We start from the raw sequence: 23362 nt of genomic DNA on the forward strand, positions 1-23362 counted from the left end.
ATTTGCTGGTTGACCCATTCATTGTTTAGTAGCATGTTATTTAACTTCCATGTATTTGTGGTCTTTCCAGGTTTTTCCTTGTGGTTGACTTCTGGTTTCCTAGCGTTGTGGTAAAAAAAAATATGCAAGTTATCATTTTGATCTTCTTGAATTATTTGAGGTTTATTTTGTGGGCTACTGTGTAATCTATTATGGAAAATGTTCCATGTGCACTTGAGAGAATGAATATTTTTCTGTTTTAGTATGAAATGTGCTGAATATATCTGTTAAATCCATCTGTTCCAGTGTTCATTTAAAGCCATTGTTTCGCTTTTGATGTTCTGTTTAGAGGATCAGTCCATTGATTTAAGTTGGGGGTTAAAGTCCTCTATAATTATTACATTATTGAACAGTTTTTTTATGTTTGTTATTAACCATTTCATGTATTTGGATGCTTCTGTGTTGGATGCACAAATATTTACATTTGTTATATCTTCTTGTTGGATCATCCCCCTTTTTATATATAGTGTCCTTTGTCTCTGGTTATAGTCTTTGCTTTAATGTCTATTTTGTCCAATATAAGTATTGCTACTCTGGCTTTCTTTTGATATGCATTTGCACAACAGATGCTTTTCCATCCCTTCACTTTCAATCTGCATGTGTCTTTAGGTCTTAAATGGGTCTCTTATAGGCAAGCATATAGATGGATCTTGTGGGTTTTTTTTTTTAAGATTTTATTTATTTATTCATGAGAGATACAGAGAGAGAGAGAGAGAGAGACATAGGCAGAGGGAAAAGCAGGCTCCCCACAGGGAGCCCTATGGGGGACTCAATCCCGGGACCCTGGGATCATGCCCTGAGGCAAAGGCAGACACGCAACCACTGAGCCATCCAGTCTCCCCAGTGGGTCGTTTTTTATTCGTGTGTGACTATTGTCATTTTATTATTGTTTTGTGGTTATTTCTGAAGATTTTCTCTGATCCTTTCTTGTCTTTTTCCCTTTTGTGTTTTGCTGATTTTCTTTAGTAATATATTTTAATTTCTTTCTCTTTATTCTTTGCATATTTATTAGTGGTTTTTAGCATTTGATTATCATTAGGTTTATATATAACTTTGAGGCCATTTTAAACAATACCAATAATTCAATGCAACCAAATTTTATGAGCACCTACTAAGAATACATGGCTAATTTCTTCTCAGTAATCAGCAAAATAATGAATAAGACACAGTCCTTGCCTTGTAGATGATAGCAGTCTAGAAGTTATGATCAGCATATTTCTTTTTTTAAAGATTTTATTTATTTATTTATTTATGAGAGACACAGAGAGAGGCAGAGACACAGGCAGAGGGAGAAGCAGACTCCATGCAGGGAGCCCGATACAGGACTTGATCCTAGAACTCCAGGATCACACCCTAAGCCAAAGGCAAATGCCCAACTGCTGAGCCACCCAGGTGTCCCAGTATATTTTTCTTTTTATGTTAGTTTTATTTTGGAATAATTTAGATACCTAAACTGTACATACATAATTTACATATAGTTTACATATACTTTTATGTGTACAGTTTAATGAGTTTGACATATATATCCAAGTAACCATCACCTTATATAAGATATATAACATCCCCTTTACCCTAGAAATTTCCCTTATAATCCTATATAGTCATAGTCACTTCTGGCTCCAGACAATGGCTGTTCTGATTTTTTTCCCACCATAGACTAATGTTGCCTATTCAGAAATGCTTTATGAATGAAAGCATATCGTTAATAGGAGACAATGCTCCATGACTCTCACAATTCTGCATTTCTGTTAGTAGAGGTAATGACTGCTTTTGTTCAGGACTGTTTTCCCAAAGGTGTTTGTATAGTGTGTAAAGTTGGAAGCTAGAAGTTACGTTCCCTCCTGAGAAAAGGGCATGTTTGTTATTGTCTAGTGTACTAAAGATAATGTGCCCCTGTGGGGCACAGGTCAGGCAGGCTTGCTACCCATTGTAATAGATTCAAATTTCCAAAGTTCCCACATTCTTCTCCTGTAACACAACTTACTGTGCAAGTGTGATACTCTGGCTAATCCTATTGCTGTGAGTAATAAAGTCATTTGTCTCTCACCCAGTAGTCTCATGTCTTGTGCCTGCAAACATGAAACTTGTAAGCTCACACACTGTATGCAATCTCAAGCCTTTCATAATTCTTGACAATAGCATATATTCTTTTGTACCTGGTTTCTTTAGCTTAGCTAAAGAATGTTTTTGAACACTATCCATGTTGTTTCACAAATTAATAATTAGTTCCTTTTATTGCTGAGTTGTACTAATGGCATGATTATCTCAGATTGGTTTGTGGTCACTTGTTGATGTACACTTGGGTTGGTAACACTCTAGAAGTCAAGATCAGCATATTTTCTAAGTAGTAGTTATTATACCATGTAATCCAATAGAGATATTTATAAAATGCTCTCACAGTACAGAAGAAGGAGTGATTAATTATGCAAAAGAAAACTCTACAGATGAGTTGACATTTGAGGTGGACATTGAAGAATGAGTCTCTTCTCTTTGTTAAAGTATAGAAGGCCTGACCTAGTGCCCTGTTAAAAAGAAATCAGAGTTTATTCAAATTTCTAGTCTTGAATTTTATATATATACTTCCATGAATAAGAGATTAAAAAAAAAAAAAAAAAGTTCTGTGCTTCGTTTGAAAAATGAGAGAGGTGACTCTTCTATGTTTAAGCATCCTGGAAACTTAACTCTTCTTCAGGTCATCTGCATGATCAGTCTCTAATGGCACTGTAATGTTTTGAGGCATTAGTGGGGGCACTGTCCACCCTCCCCCATACTTAATAAATGAACAATAATTTAACTAATATGGGTTATTTATGTTTTCCCAATCTTACGCAGATAGTAAGATCATCTTTAGGAAATGCTGCTATTTTTATAGATTTACAGTCTACTATCTAAATAAGTGTACTTGTTTGGCAACTATAGCTTCAAAGGCTCTGAATCTCTGATTGGTCCCCCAAACCAACAGCTCTCCTGCAGCCCCTCTGATATAGAAACAGCTACTATCAAGCCCACATCCTATTCTACATGTTTTCAGTGCTTTTACTGTGGGCAAGTCCTGCTTCAGAAGACTTTGGTGAGAGGAAGCTTAATTCTATACACTTCAATTAATTATAATTCTTGAATATTTAGCTTTCATAGTATTTATTCTTTGAATAAAATGATCTTCCTTAGAAATATTTGTTTCAGGCTAACTGTATATCTGATATTAAGGGGCCTCTAAAAGAAATAAAACATTTAGTATGATTTTATAATTTACTAAAGGGATAAAAGTAACATATGTAAAATAGTTAATACCTAATTATGTTACTGAGTCCATTGAATTAATTGGTAATTGAGAGGCATACATATAGTGGTTGAGTATAGAATCTGAAACCAAACTGCCTGGTTTGAATTCCACCTTTACTGTTTACTAGCTGTGTGACCTTGAGTGTAACTTGACAGCTTTAGACCTTCAGTAAAATGAAGGTAGTAATAATAGCATCTACTTCACAAGGTTATTGTGAGGATTATGTGAATTCAAATGTATAAAGCACCTGTGACATTGGTACAAACTAAGTAATATATGTGTTGGCTGTTGATGTTGATAATGATGATGATGATTTTAGTTATCGTAAGTTCCAAAAGAGGTAAGACTAAGCATTGTGTGTCTGGGTTAAATTTATTACACAATTTTGGGTGGACTGCTTCATAGGACATTTGTTGAGGGGAGTAATGAACGATAAATTGGGAAAGTAAACTGAGTCAGGTTATGATACCTTGAAAATGAGCTAAATGTAAACAGGGTGTGCTTTGCAGTTGTCAGATGTTGAAGGTTGTGGACCATATAAAATACATATTTGGAGTGATCAGTTTGGCTGAGGCACTGAGAGAAGGGCTCTTAGAAGCATGAAATTGGGGGTTAGAATGAAGTCATCATCTAGATGTGAGGCAAAGGCAGGGTGGTGAGAGCAGAACAAAGCTAGTTAGGAGACAGGGAAAGAGGGGGACAGGAAAAAAGAGTGTTTTAGTAGGGGAGAAGGATGAATGATACCACAACTGTTGGTATAGCTAGGAAAGAGAAAACAATGACTAACTGGATTATTTAGCATTCTGTTAATGATAAAAATCCTGATAAATGACCTTAAAGCATTATGAGAATGGCTTCTGGATCTCAAAGCAAGCCAGATTTGTATTTACAATTGTTTCATTAACAAGTATGCTTATTTTTTCTTCATTAATTGGAAATTGGCCATTTATTCATGTTATATAAGATAGTATTTAAAAATGATATAACTAGACTTCATATTTGATTAACTTAGACATTTTATTTCATAACCATGTTGGAGAGCAGAATTTTCTACAATCCTTCAATTTGTTTCATGTTTCTTTTGCTCTAAGATTGTAATTTAAGTTGTGCTAATGCTTGAATTTTTATGGGACCCTTTATGTGATGTTTTCATTTTATGTTTAAATTCTTCAAATCCTAAAACAGATCTATGAGAAGTAAATACTATTAGAGTATTTCCTCAAGGATCTGTTAATGCTGTCTTTTGCATTTTTATAACCATGTTAAGCCATGATATAATAAATTTAAGTACCTACACTTTGTTCCGTTACTACTTTATTTGTTGCTTCATTTTTAGGAATTCTAGTAATAAAGGTGGTGTTCTGTATAAGGTGATGGTGTAAGTATGCAGCAATATAGTTAAATGTGTCTGTGGAGGGGAAGCAAAAAAAAAAAATCTCCACAATCCAGAGTAAAATAATAACTGCTCAGACATTTACTAGGTTATGGCTTGAGCAAGCCACCTTAGCCTCTTGGATCCTATATGTAGCAAGGACATCAGCCATACTTCTTAAGAGTTTTGTTTGTCAAGATTATATGAAATTGCATGGATTATATGGGATTTATGAAAAGCCCTATGTATAAATATTAATGATGATAATTATTTGCAAGGTTATATGTTAGAAGAGTCAAAATATGATGGAACCCAATTCTTAATTGTTGCCATAACTTCCTATCTTTTCTTCCTCTCAAATAATACCATTACCACCTAAAAGCATGCTTAACAGTTGTTCACCTTTATTTTTTCTCCCAATTCCCCATTTTTCTCCCTATGAAAGGTAAGCTTGGGATTCACGTGAGTAATTTTCCAGGGTCTAGGGAGACCTAACTGAGCTAACCACGTGACTACAGCTGTTGGCACCTGGAATGAGAGCATATGTGTTATTCAGGTTGTAATAACATTCTTAGGAGTTAATAACTTTGTACTTTTCCAACTAAAGTGACACTGTGCTCTATGGTTCCTTTTTTAAAGGCAAAAAGGAATTTGTCACTTTCACTGCTAATTTTCTCTTCATAAAGGACTAAGCATATGAGCCTTATTCTTTTTTCCCCCTGGGTTGAGAATATCAAGTGTGCTGCAGCATGGCAGGGCTTTATTTGCTGGCCTCTGTGAAGAATGGACAAAGAGCAGCTTCTGGGCTCTTCCACCTGAATGCTTTCAAGCTGCTGAAGGGGAAAGAGCAGCAAGTCAATGTGGCAAAAGTCTCACACGGAAGGGTCTGCCAAGTATTAGAATTTCAAAAGTAAAAACTTGAAATATATGTGTATAAATATCAAGATAAGAATATATTAGTAGTACACACACATACATATATATCAGTCAGTGTTATTATACATAGTCTTATTTTCCAAGACATACATATATATACATATATATACATACACATATATATATACATACATATATATATTTGTAGTCATAAAAATATGTTCTTAATAGTCATACATATATATGTATATATGTCCTTAGCGGTCATGGATATATCCCTCCATATAGGCATATCTAGATTGATAGACTCTAGGTATTCGATTTGGCATAAAGAATAGTTTTATTACTCAGATCACTTTTTCTCATGGAATTTTTGAATTTATTTATTATGTAATATTTGAGAAGCAATTTAGAGTGGTGGTTAAGAACAGAAGTCTCTACAGCCACACTGTCTGGTTCAAATGCATGGTTGTTTTTAAACAGCCACTTATCAGCAGTAGGACTATAGGTACCTTCCAATACCTTAGCTTTCCCATCTGTAAAGTGAAAATCATAATTGTATTTACTTTACAGGGTTGTAAGGATTAAAACATATACACACACTTACACATACATATATGTGTGTGTATATAAGTTATATATATATAAAATATATATATGTTTATATATATATATCTTAAATAGTGATCTGAGCATATGTGAACCCTATATATCCTTTATTAAGCATGTAATCATACTTCTCTTTAAAGCAAAGAGAATGTAGGGTGCCTGGGTGGCTCAGTCAGTTAAAGGGCCTATTCTTGATTTCAGCTCAGGTCATGATCTCAGGATTGTGAGATCCAACTCCTGCCCCGGCGCATCTGCCCCATCCTGCTTTGTGCTCAGCAAAGAATCTGCTTGTTCTTCTCACCCTTTGCCTCTCTCCCTGCTCACAACTGCATACGTGCGCTCTCTCAAATAAATAAATAAAATCTTGAAAAAAAATAAGAGTAAAGGAAATGTTACATACAGATTTTCAGTGATAGTTAATGTTTTTTATAGGCTTCAAATTAAGGTGTGGCATTTTCAAGTAAAATGACACAATGCTAAAATAGCACAGCAATTCAATAAAGGGCCAGGAATAAAATAGGGCCTCTATTTTTTGCCCTTTTATCTTTAGAAGTATTAACTATAACTGAACTAGAAAATTTTTTCTACAATCTTGTCACTTCTAAAAGTGCAATGTTATTAAAAGACCGTTTTGGAGAATCATGATATTTTAGAATTAACAGAAATTTTAGATATCAAATAGTGTTCTTGGGGATCAGAGGACTGAGGCCAAGAAAATCAAATGACCTTCTCAGGGTCAGGTAACTAATTCCAAAGCCACTTTTAGTGTAGTGCCCTTTCAATTATAATAGCAATACTTGAAACTGGCTGGAGGTAGTCCAGTGAAGAACAGAATTTGCTTCTCCTTTGTGTCTTCTTATAGTAAGTTATATATGTTGTATAATTTTTATTTTGATATGCTTTCGCATTTATAGAAAAGTTACAAGAATAGTACTAGGAACTCCTAAACACCCTTTACCCAGATTCACCACCTGTTCACATTCTGTTCCATTTGCTTTAACATTCCATCTATATTTCTATCTATGATTTTTTTAATTTTTTGAAAATAAATCTGGGACATCTTGTCAATTTATAAATGCTTGAGTGTGCATTTCCTAAGACCAAATGGCAATTATCTCATAACTGCAATTATCAATAATTGAAATGAGGAAATTTCACATTGATAGAATATTCTAATCCAGTTAATATTTAAATTTTATCAGCTTTTCTAGTAGTGCTTCCTTTCTTTAATTTTTTAAAATTTGAATATAGTTTTCACACAGTGGTACGTTAGTTTCAGGGATACAACATAGGGATTCAACTTCTCTGTATGTTGTTATGTGCTCACCATTATGTGTAGCTGTCATCTGTCACCATACAGCACTATTACAGTATCACTGACTATATTCTCTATGCTGTGCCTTTTATTCCCATGACTTATTGATTCCATGACTGGAAGCCTGTATCTCTCATGCCCTTTTCTCTATTTTGCCAATCCCACTACCCTTTTCCCTTCTGGCAACCATCAGTTTGTCCCCTATAATTTATAGGTCTGATTCTGGTTTTTTTTTTTTAATTTTTTAGATTCCACATATGAGTGAAATCATATGGTATTTCTTTCTCAGTATGACTTATTCACTTAGCATAACACCCATTAGGTCCATCCATGTTGTTGCAAATGGCACACTCTCATCCTTTTTAATGTCTGTATAGTATTATTGATACATACATACTACATCTTCCTTACCCATTTGTCTATCTATGAACACTTAGGTTGCTTCCCTCTCATGGCTATTGTAAATACTGCTTCAATAAACATAAATATATCTTTCTGAATTAGTGTTTCTGTTTTGTTTGGGTAAATGCCCAGTAGTGGAATTATTGGATGATATGGTGTTTCTATTTTTAATTCCATACTGTCTTTCACAGTGGCTGTACCAATTTACATCCTATCAACAGTCTATGAGGGTTTCTTTTTCTCCACATCTTCACCAATACTTGTATTTATTGTTTTTTTTATCTTAACCATTCTGACAGGTGTGAGGTGATTGCTCATTGTGGTTTTGATTTGCATTTCCTTGATGATTAGTATTGGTGATCATTTTTTCATGTGTCCTTTGGCCATCTGTATGTGTCTTCTTTGGAAAAGTGTCTATTTTTAGGTCCTCAGCTCATTTTTAAATTTGATTGTTTTTTTGGTGTTGAGTTGTAGAAGTTCTTTATATATTTTGGGTATTAACCTTTTATCAGATATATCATTTATAAGTATCTTCTTTAATTAAGTAGATTGCTTGTTTGTTTTATTCATGGTTTCTTTTGCTATGCAAAAGATTTTTATTTCGATGTAGTCCCAATGGTTTATTTTTAGTTTTGTTTCCCTTGCCTTAGGAGACATCTAGAAAAATGTTGCTATGGCTGATGTCAGAGAAATTACTACCTGTTCTGGCGTTTTTTATGGTTTCAAGTCTCACACTTAGGTCTTTAATCCATCTTTTTTTTTTTAATTTTTTTAAATTTATTATTTATGATGGTCACAGAGAGAGAGAGAGAGAGAGAGAGGCAGAGACACAGGCAGAGGGAGAAGCAGGCTCCATGCACCGGGAGCCTGATGTGGGATTCGATCCCGGGTCTCCAGGATCGCGCCCTGGGCCAAAGGCAGGCGCCAAATCGCTGCGCCACCCAGGGATCCCTCTTTAATCCATCTTGAGTTTACTTTTGTGTATGGAGTTAGAACGTGATTCAATTTCATGTTTGTACATGTAGCTGTCCAATTTTCCCAGCACCATTTATTGAAGAGACTATCATCTTCTCCATTGTATATTCTTGCCTTCTTTGTCATAGATTAATTGACCATATAAGCATGGGTTTATTTCTGGACTCTTTATTCTGTTCCATTGATCTATGTATCTATTTTCATGCCAGTACCATACTGTTTTGATTACTATAGTTTTTTAGTATATCTCAAAATCTGGAATTTTAATACCTCAAGCTTTGAGTTTTTTTTTATTTTGTTTTGTTTTGTTTTTCTCAAGATTGCTTTGACTATTTGGGGTCTTTTGTAGTTCTATAGAAATTTTTGTATTATTTTTTCTAGTTCTGTGAAAAATGCTGTTGTTACTTTGATAGGGATTGCTTTGAATCTGTAGATTATATTGGTTAGTGTGGAAATTTTAACAACATTGATTCTTCCAGTCCATGAGCATGGAGTATCTTTCCATCTGTTTGTGTCATCTTCAGTTTTTTTTTTATCACTGTTTTATAGTTTTCAGAGTACAAATATTTCACCACTTTGACTAAGTTTCTTCCTAGGTTTTTTATTCTTATTGGTTTAATTGTAAATGGAATTTAAATTTTTTTTTCTGTCTCTTCCATTCTCTCTCTCTCTTTTACACATAGCTGACTGGCCTACTGGCCTACCAGGTCCTTTATGAAGTTGAATTTACAAGGTGACATCAAGTTAAGACAACTAAAGTTCCTGTTTGGGTGATCTCATCTCCCTACCATGAATCCTTATCTACTGGCTGCCAAAGCCAGAAGGGTGTTAAGGTTGAGTGCTTGCTCATGGAGAAAGCTGCTGTAGTTGGCCCAGAAGATGGGCAGAGGAAAAGGTTTCACTTCTTTGCAATCTGAATGACATCCTTGTTCTCCAACATATGGTCTTTACCCACTCTTTGAGGATTGTGTTTCACAGACAGACCCTAGACTAGAGCGTATTTAAATTCTTTGATAAGATTATTGTGAATCTTCATGCAGAAATTCTCCGCTGTGGTCCTGGAATAAGGCAAGACCACTGGGATGTCTAATCTGGCAGCTGGCCTTTGGGTTTGGTATGATTTCTCACTAGTTTCAGATAGTGCCAGATCTTTTCCAATAGGTCATCAAAATTCTAACAGTGATGGTTAGAAATGGGTACAAAGTGAGACACCTTATAGATGATATCCAATTTCTTGATGGAGATCTAATCATTCTTATTCAACACATAGATACAAGGGATTTAAACTCTGTTTCTTTTGTTAACTCTATTTCTTTACACTATGTCAATGAAGTCATCTGCTGTGCCATCACTACTCAGAGTCACATCAGAATTGTTAATTTTGTATTCAGGCCAGAGTGTTCTTCACAGTTTCAGTATCCAACTCACTCTTAGGGCAAGTGGCCGTGAGATCAATGCCTCCTTTATCCTTCCTCTTGGGGGGATAAATGTTGAAGGATTTACTGTTCAAGCAAATACCAAAGACTTCCAGGTCATTTTCAACGATCTTTTTATGCCAAGGGCATAAAAAGTGCCAAGGGTTTCAGGACATCCAGAACAATCAGGATCAAATTACATGTTCAGGCCACTGCAGTGACTCAGCAGACCTCTAACTTTCCCATCCTTGATACTCTCAATGATACCTGGAAGATCCAGGACCTGGGTCTTGTCACCTTTGTATCTGATGGCACCGAGCACAGTGTTCAGAGTAGTGAACTCAGAGGCTGCCACTTCAGAATATACCCCACCACCAGGTTACTAAGCAGTGTTGACTTCCACCAATGGAAAACCCACAAGGGGGATTCGAGCATCCCCTCTCTTGGCCATATTGAAACCTTCTCCTGCCTCACAACCACCACTACCTTTTGGGGTAATGAGTTCTCTATGTGGCTTAGCATGGCAAGCCTTAAGTAGCCTTAGGTGGTGTGCTGTGGTCTTGTTCTTTTGAATTTGAGCCATTTTGGCTTTAATCTCTGCAGTTTTGACTAATGTGCTGCCCCGGGCGGGGGGGGGGGGGGTGAGTCATGGGTTGGGCCTAGTGGCCTCCACACAGATTATCTTCTCTCTCACAACGGTCAGCAGACTTGCCAAGCTTAATTTCTCTTTCTCCTATTTCATTATTGTTTTTTCCCATTTCATTAATAGTGCATAGAAGCATTTCTGATTTATAGTTATTAATTTCATTTATTTATTCAGTGAGATCTTTAGGATTTTCTTTTTTTTTATATATTTTTTAAATTTTTTAATTTATTTATGATAGTCACAGAGAGAGAGAGAGAGGCAGAGACACAGGCAGAGGGAGAAGCAGGCTCCATGCACCGGGAGCCCGATGTGGGATTCGATCCTGGGTCTCCAGGATCGTGCCCTGGGCCAAAGGCAGGCGCCAAATTGCTGCGCCACCCAGGGATCCCCAGGATTTTCTATTTATAGTACCATGTCATCTGCAAATAGTGACAGCTTAACTTCTTTACCAGTTGTTTTTCTTGTCTCATTGTTGTGACCAGAACTTCCAGTATTCTCTTAAATGAGAATGTGTAATGCCCCCTTTCTAAAAATCTTTTTTTCTGGTCAGGATCCAGGCTGGGGTCAAGGCTTGTGTTTAGTTTTTAGTCATGTCTCTTTAATGTACCTTTATTTGGAACAGTCTCTCTTACCTTTTTCTTTTTTTTTTTTAATTTAAAATCAAGTTAGTTAACATACAATGTCATATTGGTTTCAGGAGTAGAATTTAGTAATTCATCTCTTATCTATAACATCCAGTGCTCATCCCAACACATGCCCATTACCTATTTACTGCATCCCTTCACCTTCCTCCCCTCCAGCAAGCCTCAGTTTGTTTTCTGTAGTTAAGTGTCTCTCTCATGGTTTGCCTCCTTACCTATTTTTATCTTATTTACTTTCCTTCCCTTCCCCTATGTTCATTTGTTTTGCTTCTTTAATTCCACATAGGAGTGAAATCATATAGTATTTTTCCTTCTCTGGCTGACTTATTTCACTTAGCTTAATACTTTGTAGTTCCATCCACATCATTGCAAATGGCAAGATTTCATTCTTCATTGCAAATGGCTGAATAATATTTCATTGTATGTATATACCACAGCTTATTTATCCACTCATCAGTCGAAGAGACCATTTGTCTGTCTTTGGAGAAATGTCTATTCATGTCTTCTGCCCATTTCTTAACTGGATTATTTATTTTTTGGGTTTTGATGAGTTTTCTTTTTTAAGATTTTAGTTATTTATTCATGAGAGACAGAGAGAGAAAAAGAGAGGCAGAGACATAGGCAGAGAGAGAAGCAGGTTCCACGCAGGGAGCCTGATGTGAGATTCGATCCTGGGACTCCAGGATCACGCCCTGGGCCAAAGGCAGAGGCTCAACTGCTGAGCCACCCAGGTGTCCTGATTTTGATGAGTTCTTTATAGATTCTGTACACTAGTCCTGTATCTGATGTGTCATTTGCAAATATCTCCTCCCATTCTGTCAATTGCCTTTTAGTTTTGTTGGTCGTGTTCCTTCCCCAACAAACTTTTTCCCAGTAACTTTTGCATCCATTGATAACTTGTAACTTTATTATTGTTTCCATATTTATTGACATTCCAATAAATTGGAATTTATTCCAAAAGAGTTAAGATTCCAATAATTGGAATTTATTCCAAAAGATTCCAATAATTGGAATTTATTCCAAAAAGATTTCTCACTTCTTCTATTTGTTTATTTGTTTATCTTTATGTCTATCTACCTGTCATCTATGTATCATATCAATAGAACTTATTATCAAAAAACAAGATTTTTTAAATTATTTATTTGAGAAAGAGATAGAGCAAGTACAAGCAGGGAGAAATGACAAAGGGAGAGGGAGAAACAGACTACCTGCTAAGCCCAATATGGGGCTCAATCCCAGGACCCTGAGATCATGACCTGAGATGAAGGCAGACTCAACCAACTGAGCCATCCAGGTGCCTCCATGTATTCTTGTTTTATTCTACAGGCATCATCTGTTACTATTGTTTATTTCGATGCTTAAATTGTCCTATGTTTGGCCAGTGAAAACCATTTTAAATTAGCTTCTGTGTCCTCTTGCCATTTTCCCATCATACCTGAGTATTTTCTTACTTTCTGGCAATTTTATTCTAGGATCATCTTATTATTTTTTTTGACCAAGCCCTGGAATCAACTTTTTATTTCAAAGTAAATGGCATTTGGAAGTCAAGATCTGGACACTAAATGTACTCATTCATTGCTATTGGTATATTATTACTTGTAGGCCCTCTCAGCAAACAGCAGTAAATATGTCTATGTATTTCTATATATTTACATCTATCTATTTAGAACCATGAGATCCTGGTCAAAGGGTGCAGAGTTGCAGTTACATACAATGAATAAGCCTAGAGATCTGATGTATAGCATGATGACTATAGTTAATAATATTTTATCAGAAACTAGAAATTTGCTGAGAGTGAATTTTATTTTATTTTATTATTTTTTTAAATTAATTTATTTATGATAGTCACAGAGAGAGAGAGGGAGAGAGAGAGAGGCAGAGACACAGGCAGAGGGAGAAGCAGGCTCCATGCACCGGGAGCCCGATGTGGGATTCGATCCCGGGTCTCCAGGATCGCACCCTGGGCCAAAGGCAGGCGCCAAACCGCTGCGCCACCCAGGGATCCCCTGAGAGTGAATTTTAGATATTCTCATCACACACAAGAAATGGTAACCGTGTGAGGAGATATGTTAATTAGCTTGATTGTAGTTATCGTTTCACTATGTATATGTATATAGATCATCACACTATACACCTAAATATATACAATTTTTATTAAGAAATAAAATAAAAACTGTGAGTCCATACTAATATCTTTAATTCTGATTTCAAACCACAGGATATATTATTTTCTTCCCATTTCCATATTTGTAACTTTCTCTTCAAAAAGTGAGAAATCTGGTTTCCCATTATGTTCAACATATATATTTATTTGTGCAACTTGAAATACACAGAAGGTAATTTCATAATTGCTAACCCATACCATAGCAGAAAGCAAACCTGTTAACTAGAATTCAATATTTTCCAGTTTTTTGAATAAAATTTATTAGAATGTCATAAATCGTACCCAAATCTCTGGTGACAGTTCATGAATTTAGATAAATGTCTACACCCATGTAACTTATGTCTCATCAAGATATAAGACATTTTCATTACCTTAGAAAGTCCCCTGTACCCCTTCCTTGTCAATATCTACCCCCTCAAGAGTACCCATTTTTCTGATTTCTGTCACTGTAGACTGATTTGGCTTCTTCTAAAGCTTCTTATGAGTGGAATCGTGAAGTGTAATTTCTTGTATCTGACCTCTTTCGCTCATTATAATGGCTATGGAATTCATCTATGTTGATATGTATATGTATAGTTTGATTCTTGTTATTGCTAAGCAGTGGTTATAACTGCGGCTATCCACAGTTTGTTGATGGGCATCATTTGGGTTATTTCTGGTTGGGGCAAATTTATAAGTAAAACTCCTGTGAATGCTTTTTACAGATATTTTTATGAACATATGAATTCTATTTCTCTTGGTTAAACATCTACAATTGGATTTGCTTAGTCATAGATAGCACTATGTGTAATTTTATGAGAAATTGCCAATCTTTTATCAAAGTAGTTGCGCCACCTATCTTTTTATCAGCAATGTATAAAAATTGCTCCAGTTGCTCCATATCCTCACCAACATTTGGTGTTGTTCAGTCTGTTTTTAACTTAAGCATATGAATACTTGTTTAATGGTACCTCATTGTGATTTTAATACACATTTCTCTGATGCCTAATGGTGCTGGGACTTTTTAATGACATTATTAAACATTTGTATATCTTCTTTCATGAAATATCTATTTAATTTTCTTGCCATTTTCTAATTTCTTTGTCTTTATTATTGTTGTAGGAATCCTTTGTATATTATAGATGTAGGTCTTTCGTTACAGACCAATGTTTTGCAGGTATTTTCTGACAGTGTCTGGCTTGCCTATTCATTGCCTATTCATTTTGATAAGCATATGTTTATTCTTTTAAGAAAATCAAAATTATAAATTTTTATGGTTATTGCTTTCTGTATCCTTTTTAAAAACTCACTTTCTTTCCCCAGGTAGTAAATTTATTCACCTATGTTTTCTTCTAGAAGTTTAGTTTTATATTTAGGTCTAATATCTATCTTGAATTAATTTTCCTGTATGATACTTGATAGGGAAATCTCTATATGTTGCAAACCTGATTTTTATTATTTTAAATAATTTTTTCCCAGAAATATTCTCATTAAGTGTTTTTCCTTGGTGTTAATAATGTCTTTTTTGGGTGGCAAATGAATAAATCCAATTCAAACTATATTAAGTAAAGAGGAATTTGTTTTCTCACCTTACTGGGAAGAGTAAGACATATATCTCATAGGTCCTAAGGAAAATACACAAAGGCCAGGACTTCAGGAACTAGAACTAGGATGGATATTTTTAGTCTCTCTCTCTATTCTTCACTCACATCTGTTTATCTCTGCATAGCTTCATTTTGCAGACAGCTTTTCTCAATGGGGCAGGAGAGATGAACTCTGTCAGCCTTTGATGCTCATGCTTCCAGTGCCTCTGTCCTGGAGAAAGACTCCAGCACTGTTTTAGTCACATGCACACTTCCTGGGCTGGTCACTTTGAGAGGAGCTCAAGAACCCTGCATAATCACATCCAGGCCTACCCTGTGGCCGTGGGATGGTACTACAAACTGAAACAACATGGCATGAGGGAGGGACAGTTTCCCAAAAACAGGTTTCAGGGAATTCCAAATAACATATATGTCTTGTCAAGCTTCCTATTAAAAAAAGAAGAAAAAAAAGGTTATTTTTCTTCTTTTTTTAATGTTTAGGATTTAGTTATCTTTCACTGAACTGCTAATTAAATATATTCAGAGGCAGTAACGCTGAGTTTCAATTCAGCTTATCTAAAACTAGAGTGCAAATTAATTAGATATTTTGAGGAATAAAATGTGTTCAGATTATCTGAGAATAATTATACCTCATCCAAGATCAAAGTTTAACACATCAAAGTTCATCATAATATGAATGATTCTGAATAGAGTAGCAGTTAGATATTTTTTCACTGTGGCATCCCTCCACTTTCTTTAAATTCTAATGAAAAAATTGTGTTGTCAGTACCTCAATATAATAAAACATTGGGACAGCAACTGTGGTTCAGTGATTAGAACAAGATTTATATACTCAGAGTACCTAGTAATTTTCTAGAGCTTATAAAACAAGGTTGATGATGTTCACCACACAGGATTAATTGACAAAGAAGAAGCAGTCCTTATTGGAAATCATTAAGTACCTCAAGGCTTCCATTTGAAGAAAACTTGAGATTTCATTGTAGACGAATAACTATCTCAGCCAAAGATACCTACTTGGTTTTTTAATTTTAATTTTAATTTTTAATTTTTAAAAATTAAATTAATTAACATATAATGCACTATTAGTTTCAGAGGTAAAAGTTACCTACTTGTAAAGCATTTTCTTTGAAGTGTGGTTGAGGGATCCCTGGGTGGCGCAGCGGTTTGGCGCCTGCCTTTGGCCCAGGGCGCGATCCTGGAGACCCGGGATCGAATCCCACATCAGGCTCCCGGTGCATGGAACCTGCTTCTCCCTCTGCCTGTGTCTCTGCCTCTCTCTCTCTCTCTGTGACTATCATAAATAAAATAAAAAAAATTAAAAAAAAAAAAAATGAAGTGTGGTTGAATAAAAAGCTGGCTCCCTAAAGAGCCTTGAAATGATAATGTAATTGACAAGATATCTGATTTTCCTTGGTTCGACTCACTAAAGGAAACTTGCATTAAAAACAGTATTTCATATAGGCTTTAATCTAAGCTTAGAAAGATGACCATCAGGAGACAGAGATGGAGGAGCTCTGTAAATGATAAACCTGGAGGTTATTTCCCTATTGTGGACATGACTCAGCTGAAAAGGTACCCTGCGCCCCCCACCCCCAACCCTGACTATCCTGCTTGACATTCCACTTGCTTCAACTTGGCTCTCTCCACTCTTCCCATTGTATACAAAAGCCCTCTTTCATTGCTGCCATTGCTCCTCTATCCTTTGGATATTATAAGTCCATTACTTTTCAGATTTAGGTGTGGATAACATCTTTGTTCCTTGACACAGCTTTTCAAAACAAAGTTTTACTGATGAGCAATGAGGGAGGGAGGGAAGGGACACACAAAAGCTTAAAAATTAAGATGTTTATAAAATCAGCTTTCTGATCCCACTTTTTTTCTGATCCTATTTTTAAGGATCTAGTCATAAATTGGATTATCATAAAATAGGAACATCCAACTCCTATTAAAAATAGGAGTTTTCCCTACTTAAAATCTGTTTTCTTTCTTTGTGGCCATATGATACAATGGTAGTTGCTGTCTTAAAGGTCTCAGTGGAAAACAAAAAGCTCTCAGTGAGCTCTTATTTCCTTCCTTTAAGAAAAGCTGACTTCAGCGTTTGCCTCAGCAGTACATATACGAAAATTGGAGCAATACAGAGAGGATAACATGGTTCCTGTGCAAAGATAGACATGCAAGTTCATAACGTGTTCCATATTTTTCTGTAATATGCAGCACAGTTAGCATAGTTAATAATACTGCATTGCCTATTTGAACATAGCTAGAACAGTGGATTATGATATTTTTCATTACAAGAAAAATATTTTGTAACTGTGCATGATGACGGATGTTAACTGGACTTAGTGTGGTCATTTTGCAGTATATACAAATATTGAATCATTACATTGTACACCTAAGACTAATATAATGTTATGTCAATGATATTTCAGTTAAAAAAGGAGGAAGGATGGAGAAGTTGACTTTTTTCTTCTTTTCCCATTTCGAGCATCATTTTCATTTGTAAAGCACCTGAATTTCGATTTTATATTAGAGGAATACCTTCGGTTCTTGGTTTATTTATAGAATTGAAGTAACAAAGAGTCTCCCTCTCCTTTTCATAAATGATTGATTGGTTGTGACTGTCTACAGTGTTATATTGAGAAGGCATCTGGGGGCAATCTTAGGTTCCACAGGAAAGAGGACTGTGATTAATTAATAATGTCTGCTATGAGCCTGAAGAGCATCTGTAAGGTTGCCATGTATCTCTCACTTCTCTCTTAATCCCATTGATAGTAAAGTATTTGTTTCTACTCAGGATATCAGCTTTGGGAATTCTAATGATTCTTTTTTTTCACTTATCCCTCAACAGTGGTGGGGAACACATCTGAGTACGTATTAAAAACCTTTTCTCTCTATCTAATTTAAAACCGCCTTAAGGGTAAGCATATTCTTTCTCCAAACTATGAGACATTAAACATACAACAGAAAAAAAAATACTTAAAAGGGTTTTTTAAAATGGTTCATCTTATTAAATCATTTTGATTTCTCACCAAACGGTTATGGAAATATTGAAGCTTCAAATATAAAATGTAGATTGATATTCTTGTTTTAACCCAGCATATACATAATTTTCCTAGTATAGTCTCTTCTCTGATGTTTGGGCAATTTAATTTCAAATGAATCAAGTAATAGGATATTTCATGTTTCCTCAGGAAAATAACTGCACATTTATAAAATTATTACTATTAAACTTCCCCCAGGTGTGTTCTTCTGGTGACTGTTTTAAACTTCATATTCATAACCTATTGCACTTTATTCAATTCCTTTGTTTTCTTCACATGTAAACTCTTGAGTTTTAAGAAGAGCTGTTTCTTTTTAATTCAAATTATGATTGAGGGTAACATCTGGTGAGACAAATGGAAGTTTTCTTTGCTCAATAGTTTCTGAAGTTCAGGTTAGCATTAAACTACTAAAAGAGTAAAGGGTTAGAGTTAGGTGGGAGAATTTGGATTCAAGTCTTTAGTATTGGTGTTTAGTAACATGAACTGCTTGAGGATTTTTGCACTGTACTCTGTGGAGTCTTGAAGCCAATTCTGTTATTCCCCAAAGACTCACGTTTTTGTTCACTCATACATTCCTTCATTTATTTACATTTATTTAACAACCCTTTGAGGATTCACATATGCTATTAGTCTGGGAGGTGGGTGGTTTCAGGGAGCCCATATCCACAATGAGTTATGATGTAAAAGACTGAAAAGTAGGAAGGATATGACCCACATGTGATAGAGATTATTCCCAGTAATGTGGGGACTCATGGAAGGGAAATGTCCATTTGGGGATGGCAGTGGCTCCAGGCAAGCCTTTGTAGAGGCTGTAAAACTGAAGGATAAATAAAGGTGAACGATGAAGTCCAGGCAGTGAGAACTACCATTTGTGAAAATTCAAGGTCCTTTTGAAGTACTTTAAGGAATTGCTTTTTAAAAACAGATTTAGGTTCCTCGAATTTTTCTTGGAGCTAAAACTATCTACACTAGATCCTCTACATTCTCGAACTTACAATACTGATTCCCTTGTAGGCACCACAATTTGATTCATTCTTTGAGGTGGGAGGTGGAATGCTGGAGAATGAGGGATAGAGATTGAATTATATTTCACTCAATAGTTGTCTCTTTTAGCAGTTACCTTACCACAAGCTACTAAGATTTAATTCTTCAAAGTTTTTCTTATATATTTTTTGTAAATATGCATTGTCTTAATTTGCTCTGGCTGCCATAAAAAAGTACCATAGACTGGGTGGTTTAAACACAGAAATTTATTTTCTCACTATTCTGGAAGCTGAAGTCTGAGATAGAGGTACCAGAGTGGTCAGGTTCTGGTAAGGTTCTTTCTTGGCTTGGAGAAGACCACTTATTTTATTTTATTATTTTATTTTATTTTATTTATTTTATTTTATTTATTTATTTATTTATTTATTTATTTATTTATTTATTTATTTTTGCTGTGTGCTCATATAGCCTTTCCTTGTGCCTTCTCATGGAGAGAAAAGGCAGAGCCAGAGGGAGACAGAGAGAGAGAAATGTCAAGTCTGAAATTACTTTAACAGAATATTAAAAAGAGTCTTAAGTTTTAAATCAGGTAAGCAATTACAGTTATTGAAGAAATGCTCTGGGAAATAATAATATAAACCTATAGCTTTATAGATTGACTGCGACATATTCCATGATCAGATTGTTCAGTGAGCATCCTGTGGCAGAGTTCTTTTATTTATTTATTTTTTCGCTTCAGCAAAGAATATCAGATCTGCAGGCATATATTTACGTCTTGTAGTAGAATGGAACTTAGTATTTTAAAAATGAGGGGGAAAATATCAATAAATATTTTGCCTGTCAGGATTTTCTTCACTAGGGAAAATGTAAAACATGCATATATACCCATACCCACCATATACACACACACGTACACACGTATGCACTCCTATATGCACTATTTCTTTCTGTGCGTATGTTTTTGTTGTGTCAACCGTTACCTATAGAAAAGTTATAAGCTGGCATTTAGACATATAGCCCAATAATATATACTACTGCTTGACAAACCAGCATGTTAGCAACAGCTACAAAACAGCTTTTGAAAAAAATAAGGTTAGAATTTGATAAATATTGACTATCTGTAGTTATATATGGCATACAGTGCGATCACATTCATTTTGTAAAGGAATAAGGTTCTAATGTCAACCCCAAAGGTGGCAATTTGATGTGAACAAACTCTTGAAAGTTACATAAATCTCTCCCAAATTGCAGCATTGTAGCAAATCTGCCAGTTTTATTTTTGTTTTCTCCCCTAGCAATAGAACAAATCGCTGTTTTTTGACCGATCAACTAGAATGGCTGTTTGTGTTGAGGGGTCGTGTGGTGTGAAATCATGTGTACTCTGGAACTCTGGGATCATATTGCACAGTGAGAGACTCCTGCCCCCTGTATCCCCCCTCCTCCCACAGGGCTTCCAGAGGCCCAGGGAACAACCCTCGCTGCAAGAATGTACCTCCCACTTGTCCTAGTTAGGTGTTCACTGAATGTGCTAGAGGCTTTGTGGTGTAATTGTCATGCTATTGAAGCTCTCTCTCCCTTCTCTTTCTCTCTAGCTCCATCCTTCATTTTTCTCTTGGGTTTGCTGAACATTTGTAGTCATGTAGGTAAATTCACACCTATTGCAACTCTATGGCATATGGCATTCTATCTATAACTGTTTTGTTTTTGTGGTTGCTTATTTATTTCCTGTTGACATGAAGTCATATACATAAATACTTATGCATGTGGCTGTTTGACTTTTAGAAAATTCTGCTAGGAGCATGAATTTACCTCTGATTGCATCATGTAATACTGTTAACCTAAACCTATATGATTGCAAGAAGGATACATGAACCAGTTTCCACCCCTGGAAAATAATTCAAAGCTACCAGCCCATCAAATGATTAGAACTTTCTAAACCCTAGCATGGCACAGTAGTCATTGCTAAGGGTTTTTCCTAAGATTGATAGGAGGACACCAGTTAACTTTGCAATTCTGTTTTTGTTTTAGTTTAGAGCAACCATTTATTTATGTTATTGTTGTGTTGTCATTGTTATATTGATTTGCTAAACACTTAAGCTGATGGTTCTATTTTGTAATCTCCTGTACTACCTAGCTGCCATATCCTGACCATGGTGAAAGTACTTTCCCAGTGGAAATTCAGTTAAATCATTCTCTGAGAATTTGAGTAATCTGTATTTTTCTTCATGCTAAACCACAATTGATTACATGTATTTCCTGCCAAGGCTAAAATGTGTAAATTCTGAGTGTTGTATTTTTTCTTGAAAGGCAGTTTCAGGTTCATTTAGGTTTGATGATTTTGACATTGTGTTTAAGTACAATGTTCATACTAATTGAAGTCTTTTATGTTAAAGGAAAAAGATCAGGTTCTTAAAGTGTACAATCTTCTTTATGGCATTAAATGCAATTTAAAAAGTCCAAGATATTATTTGTAGGAATTCTATTGTGGTTGTCACATAGCTTATTCACTGATTCAACAATTATTTCCTGAATACCAAATAAGCATTCTTAAAAGCACTGGGTACACTGTAGTGAGGAAAAGCAAGTCCTTGACCTTGTGAAGTTTATGGTCTCCTGGAAGGATAATTGGCAGTAAATAGCTAAAGAAATAACAATTTAGTCAAGTTTCAGGAAGACAGAGGTCAGAGTTCAGTGATGGAGAATAGCAACAGGGGAACTAATTCACTAGGTGATTAGTTAGTGTTTATTGGAATGAGTGGATTTTAGGCTGAGACTTAAAGAATGAGAAGGGGCTGGTTATCTAAAGAGCAATTGCAGGGTGGCCTAAACAGAGATCAGCAAGTAACAAGATTCAAGGCATGATGGGGTTTGGGTGTTTCCAGAACTGAAAGGAAGCTGGTGTGGTTGCTTGCATCAGAGCGTGTGTGTGTGTGTTTGTGTGTGTGTGTGTGTGTGTGTGTTTGCGTGTGTTTGCACACACATGCACGTGTATGTTGAAGTGGGAGAAATGAGGTGGGGGTGGTATGAGATTAGGTTAACCTGTAAACAGATGCCAGATGATTCAGAGTCTTACAGGTCATGGTTAAGACTCAAGTTTTTAAAATAAGCACAATGGGAGCCAATTAAAATGTAAAAAGTAGAAAATCATCTGATTTAAAATTTTAAAAGCTCACTTTGGCTTTTTTTGTGGTAAATGAAGTATGTGTGAGCATGTGTTTGTGTCTGTAGTTAAGAATGGAAGAAATGAGACCAGTCAGAGGGCTGTTAGAATCCTCTAGTCAAAGACAATGGCTTGGATCACAGGGTCTTGGTGGAGATGGAGACAATTGAATGGATCTGAAATATTTTTGAGAGGTATATAATCTTCTGATAATCAGTATGAGGAGGGTCAGGAATCAAAAATGATCACTTTTCTTTTTTTTCTCTTTTCTTTCTACTGCCCCCCCCCCCCCCCCCTGCACAATGGGTATATCATGGTACCATTTACTAAGATCAGGTTTGGGGCAGGATTAGGTTTCAGAGGGTGTTATGTTCATTTTTAGATATCTAACACCAAACCTATTACAAAATTTATGAATTCATCAAACATTGATTGAGCTTCACCATATGTCAGCATTGTCCTACGTGTTGATATTACCTAGGGTCTTTATTTTTATGGAATTACAGAGATGGTAGATTTCAGAGTGCTAAAATTTTTCTGGGTCCGTAGTTAGAAATGATTCAACCCAGAATCCTTGTTTTAAAGATGAAGATTTAGAAATTGAACCATCTAATTTCTGTAGAAATATCAAAACTGCTCTGGGGGCATCTGGGTGGCTCAGTCAGTTAAGTGGCTGCCTATGGCTCAGGTTATGATTCCCGGATCCTGGGAGGGGTCCCAGATCCAGACTTACATCAGGTTCTCTGCTCAGCAGGGAGTCTGCTTCCCCTCTCCTTTTACCCCTCCCCTCTGCTGATGCTTTCTCTCTAATAAATAAATAAAATCTTTAAAAAAAACCTCCTCTATAAAAATCATGG

At 35.7% G+C, this 23362-nt stretch overlaps 1 protein-coding gene, 1 non-coding gene and 1 pseudogene across 2 annotated transcripts in view; 2 read left to right on the plus strand and 1 right to left on the minus strand.

The window, feature by feature from the left end:
- Positions 1–23362, plus strand: part of ARHGAP24 (Rho GTPase activating protein 24) — a 504876-nt gene that overhangs the window by 59757 nt on the left and 421757 nt on the right. The window lies entirely within an intron of this gene.
- LOC121492668 lies at positions 9770–15451 on the minus strand (annotated as a pseudogene).
- On the plus strand, positions 17417–17521 carry LOC121494019. Its single transcript, XR_005988666.1, has one exon. It is a non-coding gene; the product is annotated as a U6 spliceosomal RNA (small nuclear RNA).

This window comes from Vulpes lagopus, chromosome 6 (genome assembly GCF_018345385.1).
Source record: "Vulpes lagopus strain Blue_001 chromosome 6, ASM1834538v1, whole genome shotgun sequence".
NCBI classification, from domain to species: domain Eukaryota; kingdom Metazoa; phylum Chordata; class Mammalia; order Carnivora; family Canidae; genus Vulpes; species Vulpes lagopus.